Source organism: Plectropomus leopardus, chromosome 22 (genome assembly GCF_026936395.1).
Source record: "Plectropomus leopardus strain MGB_pleo_1.0 chromosome 22, ASM2693639v1, whole genome shotgun sequence".
NCBI classification, from domain to species: Eukaryota; Metazoa; Chordata; class Actinopteri; order Perciformes; family Serranidae; genus Plectropomus; species Plectropomus leopardus.
Window position 1 is genome coordinate 27185501 of NC_142197.1, and position 15618 is coordinate 27201118.

The 15618-nt window shown below is 41.6% G+C and overlaps 1 long non-coding RNA gene across 1 annotated transcript in view; it reads right to left on the minus strand.

The window, feature by feature from the left end:
• Positions 1 to 15618, minus strand: part of LOC121961252 (uncharacterized) — a 97596-nt gene that overhangs the window by 29825 nt on the left and 52153 nt on the right. The window contains exon 2 of the long non-coding RNA XR_006107035.2: positions 5697 to 5773. This is a non-coding gene — a long non-coding RNA (uncharacterized LOC121961252). The remainder of the gene's footprint in view (positions 1 to 5696; positions 5774 to 15618) is intronic.

A 15618-nucleotide genomic window follows, 5' to 3' on the forward strand; every position in this document is an offset into this window, starting at 1 on the left:
ATATATATATATATATATATATATATATCGTAGGTGTTCATAAGAGTTCCATGCGTATATTAATAGTGGAGGCATGACGTATAATAATTGCAGTAGAAGGTTGCGTCAAGCAGGATCACAGCATCTGCACAACCAAGGCCTACGACACAGGCGCAGCAACATGGCAACATTATAATCATGTTTGTTTATAAATGGCCTAACAGAGACATGAGTGTCTGCCAGGGTGTGAGACGAGCACAGCAACATGATAGAGATCAAACTTTTGTAGATATGGGAGGGACTGACCGATGTGTTCATGTGTTTTTTTAAGGTGACAAGACGACATAATGGCAGAGTCATCCTCCCAAGAAAACTAATACCGCTTTCCCACCCAAATTAGCATGTGCACACAGGTTTTCAAACACAGGTCAACCAGCCACTGTATTCCCTCTGCCAGTGAACACCACACGGAGCAGCCTTTCTGTCAGCTTGTATCTGTGTGAGTTGCTTTGTCAATGTGTCCATGCAGCATCATGGACAGGCAGGAGAACAGGTAAACAGTAGACAGCAACAGGGTCAGAGGTCTTTGAAAACATCTTAGTGGTTTCATCTCTTTATATATCTCTTATTGAGTCAAATTCGGTGCAGACATATTTGGATCAGTGTTTTAGCGCTGCTTAGGAGGAGATGGAAGGTAATCAGTGAACCAGGTGTTGTGGTCCCATCAATGCCGATTGGAGCCAGAGGCGATAAAAACTTGTGTCTACTGCAGAGCCATTTTGAGCCGGGTGTGAATGCCAATCATACACATTGTCATTGTATTAAAAAGCCACAGCACTGCTGTGATGAACTTTTGTTGGACACCCTGTTTCTATTGATTCCTGTCACTGCTAGCTGTTTCCAGCCTTTAAGTTTTGTAACAGCTCTAGCATTCTTTTTTTTTCTTTGTTGTTATGGTAGAGTCAAACTGTATGCATGTGGGTGTAATTTAGTTTGTGGAGTACCCAAATGTAATGAAACTGTGCGCGCACTGATACCTCCAATCTTCAGCAAATCAGACTAGATCAGACTCCTCAGAAAACTTTTATTGTGTTTTTGGGTGAATTATCCCTTTAAGCAGTCACAGGGCTCCGTCTCCAGCGGGTAATGGAGGTATCTGGGTCACAGCAGTAAACATAAATACAGCTGCTCAGAGAAGGTGAGAGCACGAGTACAGGAGCTGTGTCTTCAATTAGAGAGCATGATCCATGGCCACAAACACACACACACACACACACAAAAACATACTGGTGAAGGGTTGACCCAGCTGTGTGTTTGTGTGTGTTTGTATGTCTGTGTGTGTGTGTGTGTGTGTGTGTGTGTGTGTGTGTGTAAAAGAGAAAGAGAGAGAGAATGCATGTGACCTGAGCGATGAGCAGGTTTCTTGCTAATGAGGCCGAATGCTAGTTCATCCCCCGCAGAGATTCACCTTCTGACAGAATGAGGTCCCTGTTTACACACACACACACACACAGAGCAGCCCCTACGTGTCAGCCTACTTGGATGAAGACGTAAGCTTGAAACTGTGTGTGTGTGTGTGTGTGTGTGTGTGTGTGTGGAGATAAATCTTTTATGACTGTGATGTTGTTGCAGAGCAGGGCAAAGGTACAGCAGCGCCACACCCAGTGCTCCCAGCCATTCACAAACACTGGTCAGATTCCAGGAACATGAGCAAAACGTGGGGTTATAAAGTGCTGAGTCAACAGTTTGCGTGTGTGTGTGTGTGTGTGTGTGTGTGTGTGTAAGAGAGATAATGAAGCAGAGAAATGATAAGTACGGGTGTGTGTGACTGAGAGCAGGTAACACAGAACATGTAGAAAATATGTTTGTGAGAAAAAGAGTGCATGAGTGTGTCAGTGAAGTGTGTGTATGTGCAGTGGCTGCAGTAGAAATAAATTTGATAATGTTTTGAACATCCATCGCCATGCTTCTTGGAATGTTATTGCCAAAGTTGCAGAACATCATTCAAATGGAAACACAGTCATCTGGCAATTGTGTTTGATTAGCATTTTGAAAATATTGCTCAAGTTTTACACAAATCTATAACGGAAACCCACCTACTGTTGGGTTTCCAGCTGGGATTGTGCACCCAAAGCCAGATACTTTCAGCCAAAACATGATCTTTTCCTGTCCATAACCAAGTGTTTTTTGTGCCTAAACCTAATCACATGTTAACCACAGTGTTAATTAAAACATAATATTTCAACGTCACCCCTACATAATGAGATGCAAATACCGTACTCATGGTTGGCAGAAACATACAATGAGAAATATGTTTTTGGCGATAGCATTGTCTGGGCGCCTAGTTGATGGAAATAAAAGAGTGACAAGTTACACAGATTTGGCGCATTTCCATGGACTGGATCAGACATGTTGAAATTGGCCCAGCAACCACAGTTGGCCCCAGGGCCCAACTGTGGTTGCTGGGCCAATTTTTAATGGCCCCCAGCTTGTTGTTCAACATATATTATATGTGGCCCATAACACAATAAAAGTTAGTTAACAAAGATAATTTTTCCTGTTTATCACACAATAGAGGACTATCATCTAGTTTGTAGACCTTAACAGATGATTAACAAGCAAACAAATAGTTACCTAACTACAGACATTTACTCCTGAACATTTACTACCGACATGGCCACAGTAAAGAAGTATTAAGTCAAAAGCAAAGGCCAACATTTTCAGGAGCACTGAAAAGATGAATACTTGTCCACTGAAAGATAATGCTGCTACAATTGTTTCATTTGTGTGGGAATGTTTTAAAAATCAACCCATATGATGCCGGACAAAACTGCTCGAGTTATTTCAACATTATTTCATCTGGCCCCTGTTCAGAAATCCCTGGGGTGTTTTGCATTGACCACAGATGTGATCTGTATCTCTGACTGACTCATGGTTATTGTAGTATTTAGAGATGTTAGAGAGACCAAAGAGAAACATGACTCCCCAAAAGTGAAGTTGAGTTTCAAAGCAACACTGAGGATGTTATTCAGAGAAAAGTTGAATGAAGAAATATTACACGAGAGGGTGTGCTTTAACGTCATTTGAGCATGATAGTGATGCGTTGGGACCAAGCCACTTGCATCAGTTGTGCTGTGACACTGAGCTACTAGCTTACAAATACAGGTAAAGTTTGCGGGTGTAATCACTAATTCTGAATATGGAAAATGATATAAAGATTTAGTCCGCAGATATATTGATCATAACAAGACTGAGCTAGCCAAACATTTTTGTGTTCATATCTGGTGGATTTATTCAGATCTCTCTAAAGTGTGAGCAGAAGTTGGCTGGCAGTTTATTTTCCAGTTCTTAGTCAGACTCTGTGTATTTTCATGGAGACAGAGACAACAGTTGCTAATCTTTTTTATTTTGAGAGCTAAATGCCCCAAAATATGAACACATTTTGAATATATTTTTATTTTGTTGTAATACTTATAAATTTATATAAAATTATAATCACAATATTACACGAGAGGGTATGCTTTATTGTTATATGTGGCACAACAGTGATGCAGTCAAGGCCAAGGCACTTGCAGCCTCCGAGTGTAATATTGCTCGAATAAATCACACACATTCTCCACACACACACACACACATCTACAGTTGAAAGAGAGACAGATTGAAGAACACTGTGTGTGTGTGTGTGTGTGTGTGTGTGTGTGTGTGTGTGTGTGTGTGTGTGTGTGCATGCGTGTGTGTGTGTGTGTTTGTGTTTTACAGGTGCAAGTTCACAATAGGAAGTGAGTTAGAAATGAGGAATTCAGAGGGGTGCCCTTCGTTTCGATGGCGGGAAACCACTAAGATGCTGTTTGCATTAATGTGCACACACACCCACTCACAGACCACACAACATATTTCTCATCATGTGTCACAAGTATCCCTATGTGTGTGTGTGTGTGTGTGTGTGTTCAACCATCCCCCTGCTCACAATGAACCTTTACCTATTTCTGCATCAGTCCATCCTGGTCCTAGGTGACCTGACACCCTTGTGGTTCCAGCTTTTTACTTACAGCCATGGACTGTTTCAAAAAATGGACGTACCCTTTGGGTCTGAAGAGTGCAGTAATGTTTCAGTGCCTCAAAGCTGCATTTCTCTTGATGGCCAGCAGGGGTGATTCAACTAGTTGCTAGAAGTCTGATTGTAAACTATTGAAAATGAGCCCACTTTAGAGCAGCTCGTTGTAAGGTCATGAAAACAGGTGATTATAAACAGGTCAAAATATTGTTCTGATATTACAAACCAGTTCTGCAAACAGATGCCCACTAAGTCCTGCACACTGGAACTTGTAATAGTACTTGGGATGCTAATATTACAAAATATATTTTATATTGTATTATATATGTATATATGTATTTATATATATATATATATGTATATATACATATATATATAAAACCAGCTTATAAAATTTTCTTACTGGAAAAAATAAACAGCAGACTCCTTGAAGGAGAGCAGGTAGGCGTATCAAACAGTTAACCCACTGAAACCTGGAGCGACATCACTTTCCTTGTGCTGCTTTCAGATGCCTTTTACAAGTTTTTAAACCTTTGAAACCTGACAAAACTGGTGCAATTTCTTTCAAAAACACTGGAAAACTCAACGAGCAACTTGATGAGAAATAATCCACAAACTGAAAGAAATTAGTAAATTTAGAAAATCAATTTTAAAAAGCCAGGGAAAAAATTCTTGGGAGAAAAAGAACATAAAATGCTGGGGGATAATTATATTTATAATGATCATCATAATGTTTTGCAAATATGATCCAACCTTTTTTTTTATTATTTTTTAAGCACTTTTCAGGTAATTTCCTTGTGTGTTTGTTTTTTTATTTTTCTTTCTTATCTCCTTTTTTGAAAATATTTTCAGGTAATTTTCTTGTGCTTTTTTTCCTAATTTCTTGCTAATTTCTAATTTATACCTCTCTCTCTCTCTCTCCTTATATATATATATATATATATATATATATATATATACATACAGACACATTTACTTATGGATTACCATTAAGCAGCTGATTAGGTGACTGCCAGTTAATGGATAACTTGACTGAAAGATTCCTCTATCAGTTCAGATCAAATAAAACACCCACTAAAACAAACACACAATTGACTTCATTCCTCTCATTTCCTTTCACTCATCCTCCTCCAGTTATCTCTCTCAGCCAGCACATTGTGACTGCCAGGTGACTGCAGGGGAAATACACAAATCTACACACCCAGATGAAGCTGTAAAGGCCACAGTGTGGTTAGGAGGCAAAGTTCACAGTGAGAGGGCGGCTGGCTCTGTAAGGGCCACACGAGCACACACACAGCCTTCCAGAACAGGTAGGATCACGCTGCTCACCCACACACATTCTTCAAGTTCCAAAGCCACGTAAACAGTGAAACAGTGTGGTCCAGAGAGGAGAAGTACAAAGAGGCATTAACACCCCAAACACACACACACACACACACACACACACACACACACACACACACACACACACACACACACACACACACACACACACACACACACACACACACACACACACACACACACACACACACACACAGCATCTTCAACTTGAGCTCCTATATGCAGTCTGGATCTCCATATTGGAAACTGGAAAGATTATCAGCAGAAATTCCATGCAGATTCATCCCTTTATCACATACCCCAGGAGACAGACTCATACCTCTTGAGTGCATCAGTGGATCCTGCTGTAGATTGGAGGTCCAGCAGCATATACAGCACACAAAGCTCCAGTGAACCCTATGAGAGACAGAGAGACCACATGGTTACATAAGACGTCCCTGTGAGATGGACAGCATCTCTTCACTGCCTGCCCTCAGTGATCAGCCTGCCTCATAGTCCCAGAAGGAAAAAAAGACATAGAGCGAGACGTTACATAAATGCTATTAAGCATAAATAAACACACACGAGGCAAGACATGAAGCCATGAATTACACAAAACAGTCCTCTGGATCTCTCCTCAAATCTGTGTCCCCTCAGAGCTTCTCTCTTACAGGATCCATCTCTGTTTACAGCTCTGACCCTTCACCTCCCCACTGCTACTTTTTATGCTGCTCAGAAAGGAACTGATGCTTGTGGTTAAGATAAGTGCATCAGATGGGATATTTAAGCAATATCACACTAGAGGGAGTGATGTTGTGCTCGTATAACATCACGGCTGTGATTTGGTCGTAGGCACAAGGCCGCAGGTTATACAACAGTTCTACAAGCGTCTTTTATTTGTTAATAGTAACAAACAACAACAGATGTGATTTGTTTGTTTATTTAATGATTTATTTCGGCTCTGCCGACACAAATAGTTTCGCAACCGCTGGATGCGACAGCTGTTGCCTAGAAACACATAAACATTTTCCTGAATGCTGCTTGCTCATCTGTGTTAGCTCGGCCTTCATGTTATACACAGACCAGCTGCTTAGTATCATGGACATTTATATCTGTGTTTTCAGTGAAATCAGAGTCTGTTAACAGACATTTTGGCGGCCTGTAAGATTCAGATGAGTTAGTTTGATTAGACAGTTCATCGCTGCAGCGTGTGTCCACTCACTATCGTGACCTCCATCACCTCGACACCACAGCGCGTGTGTGTGTGTGTCGGTGTCTGGCTGTGGATAGTGTCAGACGAGTGTGTCCCTGTCTCAGTGCACATCCTTGTAACATTTGTGACAGCTGGTTTTTCCCAGTGAACAGCGGTTTACTAAAACCTGTCTGTCACAGCTGCTCCCTCCTGGGCACCATTTCAGTATCTGACCAGATGTGCCCCTTTCTGTTCCTGAGATACAATGCTGAGTAATGGACAGCAAAGTGTTTTAAAGAACATTATGATATCACAATGAAACTGACCTTTTGGGAGGGGAGGTGGATAGATCCAACAAATAACCCATATTATTTGAGATGCTTTCATACTTTCATGTATGAGTTAGGAAAATGTCTGACAGTCAGATCTGAGGGCAAAACATCCCCTCTGATTATATGAAGTCATATTGCATGCTCACAGACAGGCAGGCAGGCAGACAGACAGACAGAAAGACAGACACCTCCTTCACCTCCTTCATTAGAATTTGAACCAGAAACCTTCCACTCACAACGTTACTTCCAGCCCACCATCACACCATACTAATATGTGTCCTAAAACTGGGCCGCCAGTCTCTTTATGGCTAAATGTCAACATAATGGTGATCTGCTTTTTTTTTGTGGGAAAAAAAAAATTGTGGGAGGACCTCAAAGGCTCAGAGAGCAGTTTGAAAGCATCTCCCATAAGAGGTTCAGTCTGAGCAGCAGGGCTTCAGGGAACTGCAGGGAGCACAAAGTGAGCTGCTGTATGATGGAAGTATTCACACACCAGTCAGAACCAGAGAATCTACATACTGTGACCAACAACAGAGCCAACTCTGCTGTAACTGTGTAGCTTTGGCAAAAATGTCAAAGACTAAAATTCATAAATATTACTTTTGTTGTATTGCAGAAAAATAGGAACTATAGAAACACTGTACTTGAACTAACACATGCTCATCCCAAGTTGTAACATGTTGCTGATTTACTATGGACTTCCGTGTCTACATACTATGTTCTAGGTATCCTTCTGCATCTGCTGTTGACATTCTGAGATGCCACTACTGTGATGTCAACAAATGCACATGGTGGGATTGCACATGGTTATGTTTGGGCAACCACAGCACATGGCATCCAGTGACAGAACATCAACAAACACACATGCTGGCACTCATGGTTAGGATCAGGAGAAGGAAGCACATGGTAAGGTGCAGAAAAAACATCACATTGAGAGTGAAGCAAACACAGAACTCCAGGATGAAAGTCTGGGGTTTGTTGGAACCAATCAACCACCTGTCCCTTTAGGAACCCTCATGCTCCTCATATTATGTTGTTAGTGGCAGCCTTTTAACTGAATGCCACTCGGCAGTGTATTATGCAGACTTGGCAGGATCCATACAGCCATCCGTCGGTATATCATAACACAGAGAACAGTTATGTCTGGTCATGTTCTTAGCTGACGCCACCCAACATTATGTCATACAGACAGGAAGAGGTGCCTTTTGGTGTTGGGATGTTACACTGAAATCACTTAAAAAGCGGTGGTATTTGCCAACTTCGGAATAAGAACAGGCTGTTTTAATTAATTTGACTGGAGTATGAGTAGACAGCTCTGTTTGTTTCAAGTTCTTATAATGTCAAAACAAAAATAGGCTGTGTGTCAGTGGCTTTCAAAATGCTCCGCATGGTTCTCATTCTCAAAAGCAATTCTCAGACCATGAATGAGATAAGAATGAGATGCTAGCCAGTCCCACAGTCCCTCTGCTTAACTACCGACTTCTATGGATTGCTTCCCCAGGAGAGGAACGGGCAGCAGGTTGGGAGGCGGACCTTCAGTCTGCAGCTGTACCGGCTGGAAACCAGCCAATGCAACCCCCCCGTGCCAGGTGTTGCAGGGGGGCTGGTGGCAAGCGGCAGTGCTAACCTGTGTAACAGCAGCAACCGAAAGAGTTGGGGCCTTCCACCTCCCACTGAGGTGGTCTGCAGCAGTGGAGAGTGAGGCAGAGACACACTGTGATTCCAGGGTCTTGCTAATACATAAACGTGACCTTTTAGACTCCATTGCCAGAGGAGCAACTTTCTCTGTAGATTTTTCCTTCATTCAATCAGGCTTTCCCCATCTGAAGGGACGCACATCTGAATTTGTAGATCAGTCAGTTTGAACACCCTCTCTCTGAAATTACCTTTGATTGGCCAAAATCTCCTGTCACAATACAACACCTGCCAAAATTAATATTACCCGGAGAAGTACTTACAACATGAGGAAGACAGTTTTTTTTTTGTTTTTGTAACAGACATGAACATCTATGAAATGTAAAGAGTTTCAAGTCTCAGGAGCTTCGTCTCAGCCTCAGTCTAACTAGTGTAAATCACTCAGCTGGGTATAGACAGATTGGACCACTGGCTACTGGTTTCTGATTTCGAAGGGGTGAACCTGCAGCGTGTGACTGACGGAGCACAGGCCATGGATACAGAGCCACACAGTGCCAAGGTTGTTCCCGTTGCCCTTGGACTCTGAGACATTTAACCACTGGGTCTGACAAACAAGGACCACCGCCAGGAGAGAGAGCATTCGTTGGCTGGGGAAGTTTCACAGCTCGAGTGATTCGAAAGCATTAATGCAATGTAGCAACTGCAGTGTTAACATGGCTGCAGCCCAGAGGGCCGAGTCAGCACCCCACTGGCTGCAGGGAAACTTCAGTCACCACCAATGCCAAATAAGGAACCACAGTTTCCTACATGATGTAACCACAGCACTATGACAAAGCTCTTTTTCTGCCAACTACCTCAGCAGCATGAGTTTGTGTTTTTGTGTGTGTTCGTGTGTGCATGTCTTAATCTTAGGGCGCTGTTTCTGCTGCATCCAACCAGTCCGTACATCGTGTTCCTGAGTGGCGTCTGACAGCAGTCCTGTGTGCTGCCAAAGAATGTGCTTCCTGGCACCAACATGAACCTCCGACTGCCCTACACACACACGAACACGCACACACAGATCTCTTTCCCTCTATTAAACATGCACGCACACAAACACAAGCATTTCTCTCACCTCTCTTCACCTTTGTTGTTTTGCTTTGGCGAGAGAATTGCTTGGTATGTGATACATGCACACACAAACACACAAACGTGCATGCGCACACACACACACATACACACACACACAGTCTCTCTCAACCCAAAAACAATTCTGCCTCAGAAACTCATCTGTTTTCTCTTGATGATGTTCAGTATATTTGATTCTGTGTTGTATTTGCTGTGTGGAGGTGGTGATTGGCCGGCCTATCAGCCTATCACACTCGGCCATAAGTGTCATGACATAGGCACGGACGTTTCCAGTCATCTCTCCATCAGTTCTGTTAAATCTTTGCTGACTTTATGCCCTGGTGTCTATGTTGGAGGTGTTGCTGGTGGTTTTTGTGGCTGGTGTTGGACGGTGGTGCCATGTGGCTGCAAGTCACTCATCTGAATGAGAAGATCAACTCACAAGGCTGTAAACTCTCCTTCTGCGGACTTCTGCTAGCTAGCCAGGTCGAGGTTTTCAAATGTTAACATCAAGAAACATAATGACAAGATGGAGTTGAACACCAGATGAGCTATCATCCTGCTTGCCATTGTTCAGGTCTTGGATAACTTGACGACGTGCATGCCACATCAGTTTCCAACAAAACATCAGGAACTGTAGCTTAGTTTTGTTTGATGGAATCCTGTACAGTGCCATAAAAGCTGGTGACTCTTTTTCTATATACAGAGCTGACGGAGCAAAGGAGTGGGAGAGGAAGAGAGGAGTGTGCTTTACAGTGAATAAGGACTGATGTGATGGTGGAAATGTGAGGTGCTGTCCCATTCCTGCTCGCCCCACACCACAACAGGAAAAAACAGTCTGGACCACCGCTGTACACCATTCAGAGGCAGATAAATTAAGAAACTAACATAAAGCTAAATCATCATCAGACCTAGCTGATGGGGTCCGAAATTGCCTCTTCACATGGACTGTTTAGTTGCGGTTCAAAAGTGGCCAACACTTCTTGAACTACAACCGATCAGAATCTTGTCAGACTCTACACACAAGTCTATGTAAAAGCCTCTTGCAGTCTGTGAGATTTGTGCAATCTTATAAGTTTAGTTCAGCTACACTGTGCGACATGGATCTAATAAACTTGGGGAAGACATCAAGTTTACTGAATTGCAAACTACGACCTACGTCCATCAACATCAACATGTAAGAACAAAATGTTGGCAGTGTAGTGGTGTGAGCAAAGTGTAAACAAACTAATGGAGCCCTTGCTATTGCGGCATTTATGTGTGTCGGAAACGTCTGAAGCAGAGGAGGAGGAGAATGTGGACGAGGCCATAGCGAGAAGAGAGGCAAACTTGGCACGCCAGTTTTGCAAAGTGAGCTTGGTGTAAGTATTAGCATTTACTAGCATTTAGCAGTGTGGTGCTAATAAGTGCATGATATCATGCTGCATTTCTGTTGGTTGGCTCGTGAATGTTGGTCGCAACAACAGTCACACAGCATGATGATCACCCCAAATTTTTGACACTATCAGAATTTGATACCAGGCTTTCTTTGTTCACACGACTGTGACAATAACCATCCTTGAACCTCTCTAACTGTATGACGTAGGACCATCGTTTCAGAGCCACAAACAAAGATATTGCCACATTTCTGCCACAATGGTTATCTTTAGTTTGAGGCAGCCCAAAATCGCACATTGTAAACCGAGATTAAGCATTCCAGGACAATGTGACAGATGACAGCAACAAATTCACGGAGTCAGTGCTGGATTTAATCTGTTAAACATCCAAAGCAACTGGACCCAAAACAATTGAATTATTCCACAACCAGAAACCATGGATTACCAGAAGCATGAGCACACACACTTGAGATGACAACCTGTCTTACTTTCAACCACTATATAAAACAAAGACAAAATAACCTATCCCTGATATCGTCGCTGACATCTTGCTCTGGTGACATCACTGGCGCAATTTTGAGCTGAGCCACTAATCACAAACACACAACTGGCACATGCAGTTGTCAGTCATGACGTCATATAACATTTTTTCAGCATCAAATAACTCATTAAAACTAAGTCTGTCAAATTATTTTTTTTCAAAATTGTGATTAATCAACCCAATTTCAACACCCAATTGCATTTTTAATCAAGTTTAAAATTCCATTACTCAAGTTTAGTGTCTAGTTTCTCTGAATCATACAGCTCCTGTATGTGTGAAACTCTTGTGCCCACAGTGCTAAGACATATGAGTAATATATGACTAGTTACAACATGCCAACCTGAGGATATAATCTACGCCAGAGTCTTCCACCATGTTGACTGGAATGTAATCAGTCTCCACTCATTTCGCAGCACTGTAATTAACTTCCTCAATTTAGTTTCATCCACAGGTCTGTGGTGATTCCCACACTCCTAAAATAGTATTTTTCCATCTTTAGCAATTCAGTTGCCCGCTGAGATTAGTCTGATTAGCACCTGTGTGCCCAGCTCATAGGTAGGGGTAATTTTAAGACTGTTTAGGACCCTAATATGCAGAAATATCCAAATACAAATACAAATCGACCAAAATAACACATCTATGCTGCATGCAAAAACTGCATGTTTTTTGCACCAAACTGCATGGGACTAGCAGAAGGTGGGCATGTCTATAGAGGGGAGACTCAGGAGTACCCAGAAAACCCATTTTCATTCGGATATCTTCATTCAGCCTCTGGAAACGTGGCTTGAAATAGAAAGAATGCACATATTATATCAAAGTTGAGTGTCTCATTAAGTACTGTATCTACAAAAAACTGAGTGGAAATAAATGTTCCCAATGAGTAGAAAAGCAAGTTCAAAAACAGCTCATTTTGAGGATAACAGCATTTCTCAAGACTGTGTGGGCGTGTGGCACCTCCTTGGATCCCACCTTTGTCAACTGTCTCTCATCTCCACGAAGACAGCCATGGAGCAAAGCAGAGTCAATGTGGTACAGCCCATACTATTCCAGTCCTCTGACTCTGGCTGCGTTCCTAAATTCACTCCATTTGGGGCTTTGCTGCTCCGTCTCCCCAGACAGAGTGCCCAGAGTGTGCTCAGAAACTCCCAGAGTGCACTGCTCTGGATAACCAAACAATACATTCCAACAGCACTCAGAATTTATTTATTATTTTTTCTATATTATTATTATTCATTTAATTTCAGCTTGTGTCAGAGTGAGTGTTTCTGAACGCAACCCATATCATGTGATATGGATCAGGGATAACCACGGCCAAATTAATCCAGCTTCAGGAAACTGTGAAAAAACTAAAATTACAATATTTCAAATATGGATTTAGGCTAATGTCTGATCATTTTTTATGCTTTTTATTATGCATGTAAGAGCCTAAATTACATATTAAGAAAATATGGGGTAATTTCAGTTTCCAGAGGCTTTAAAACTTAGTCCGGTAAAGAATCTAAAAGACAGGAATATCAGCTGAGATCGCTGCAATTACCATGATTAAAAAAATTAACATGTTAGTTTCCTAACTTTAATTGCATCACGATTAACGTGTTAATGCCAACAACCCTAATTACAACCACATTTATCAGAAGAATGAACACTTGAACATTCAACAGGGTGATATAGTCTACCCAAATAACAGAAATCATCTTTGGGAAAATTCCATTTGATATGTATTTTGAGTTTTTAGTTTGGCCCATGTTCTATTCACTAACATGGAGGTGTGGGCTTTATGACCTATACTGTAGCCATTTCAAATGAAGATCTAGAAAAATCTGAGGCATGTTTCCCATCATGCCATGCTCTGAAATTATGGTCAGATGTCTCACTGTTCATCCTCTCTGCCTCTGCTCTAGAGGGTCTGTCATTTTCCTGACATGAGTGTGCTGACGGAGGTGAACAGAGCTCTGGCTGGGAGTGTGGGTGCATGTGTGTTTTCATGAGTATTGTTGTGGGTACAAAATGCCAAGAAAGGTTGTGAGAATGAACAAATCTCCCAGGTGAAACCCCAGTGTAGGCAATTGATCTGTCGCCATATTGACACACAGCACAACTAACTGCACACTTACTGAGTCAGAACCCTACCAATTAACTGTGACACTCATTAGATGAGTCTTCCTCTGGCTGTCTCTGCTTGGGAATGTTAGTCCAGCTGTTTGGTGCTAAACTACTACAGAGGAGAGGGTCAAAAGCAAAGAGAGTTTTGCCCTCACTTGATCCAGCAGACCTGACCCAGCTGTATCCAAGTCATCTCTCACCCTGAGGCACTGCACTCCACGCTGGCTCACTGCACTTGGAGATAGAGTCGTATTAGTTTCAGGCAAATATATAAATTCCCATACAAATACAAAACTTTTTATGTCCTCCCTCTGTGAGTGTGAAAACAGAATACAGAAGATGAGACTGGGTTTTTTTCTTTTTCTGGAAGCTTCCTAGCTGATCTCTCAGGCGAAAACAAGATTTAAATCAATCTGAAATAAAGATTGTTCATATTTAGATACATACCTGTCAACTTTATTATTATTATTATTATTATTATATGTTTAAATCCTTAAAAAATGAACGTTAAAATCCAGCTGTCTCTCTCTTCCTGTATTAAAGAGTAAGTAATACCCTCCCCCTTTGAGTTTGTGTGAGAAAAAGGTCTCAGAAATGGGAAAGGCTGGGAGAGGGCTTACTGTGCTGCCTCTTGGTCCACAAAAGTTGGAATGCACCTATGGCCTGACCTGTAAATGCAATGAAACCACCTGGGACACACACAAGACTATGTCTGGAATTATGATTAATTGAACAATATTCACAGGAAGTGTGAAAGTGTGAAACATATTTCTGTGAAATGTCATTGAATCGTGAGGAAAAGTATTAAAATACTGAAAAAAGTGTTAAACGGCGCAATGTTGTTTTACATCAAATTCATTAAATTTAGAATTTTTTCTAATTGAACTGCTGAAATGCATTCATTAACCACATAACTGGACACTTTCTGATGACTAAATGTGCTTAAATCCTAAAAAAAAAAAATTCAGAAATATTAATGCGGAATATAAAAAAAAAAAAAAAAATCAGGAAAGATATGTAAACAGATTGCACAGGGTCCTATGTGGCGTTTTGTACATGAGCTACAATATAGGGGGCACTACAGCTACATCACTAAAAATCTGCTACTGCATCCGGTCTATTAACATGCAAAAAATCATGCAAAGCTTTGCCAAAACTTGCCTGTTCTACTCTCAGAAAGTACTAAATTTATGCACTCACCAAGTACAAGAGCATAACAAAACTACTCAATCATAGTAACGACAAAGCTTTATTATTTTTATCATCTGCAGATGGGATGCATTAGGCGCAGCCTCTGTAATACACTGAGCTAAAAAAAAAAACCTTTATACGGTAACTTCCTTCATGTTGCAGCCGAAAAACAGAAACAGCATGAAGTGTACAAGCTCCTCTGCAGGACCATGTTAATAACAAGTGGAATAAACGTTCTCTAGGTAAATTATGACCACTGAAAGACAAAATACAGAATACTGGAGCATTGAACCGAATCTTGGGATCATTTATAGATACATGAAAGAATACAAACCTGCTGCTTCAGCAAACGAATGTATGAGGATGCTTTCTCTGAACTTGGGCACACTTTGACCTGGAAGCCCCCTCCCATTGCTCCCATCGCTCCCAGCAGCCTGACCAGGCACAAACACACAGCCCAGAAAATAAATACAAGGGCCTGTGGTGTTATCCATATTTTCATCGACCCTCTTCTTTTTTTTTAATCTCCACTCCTCACTGCTTTTGACATTACAACAGCACTCAGGCTGCCCTGTGCGATCATGAATGAAAAGAGGCACATGACTCACAGACAGCAGTCCCACGCACACACCACAAACACACACACACCCACTTCTAAGTAAGATGTGCTTACGTACATGTATATATGTGTATATATGTGTGTGCTCCCTTGAAGAGCAGCATTCACCTGGTTGACTGGATCAAGATTAGAGATTAGAGAGGCAGAGGAGAAGAAAGTGTAATTA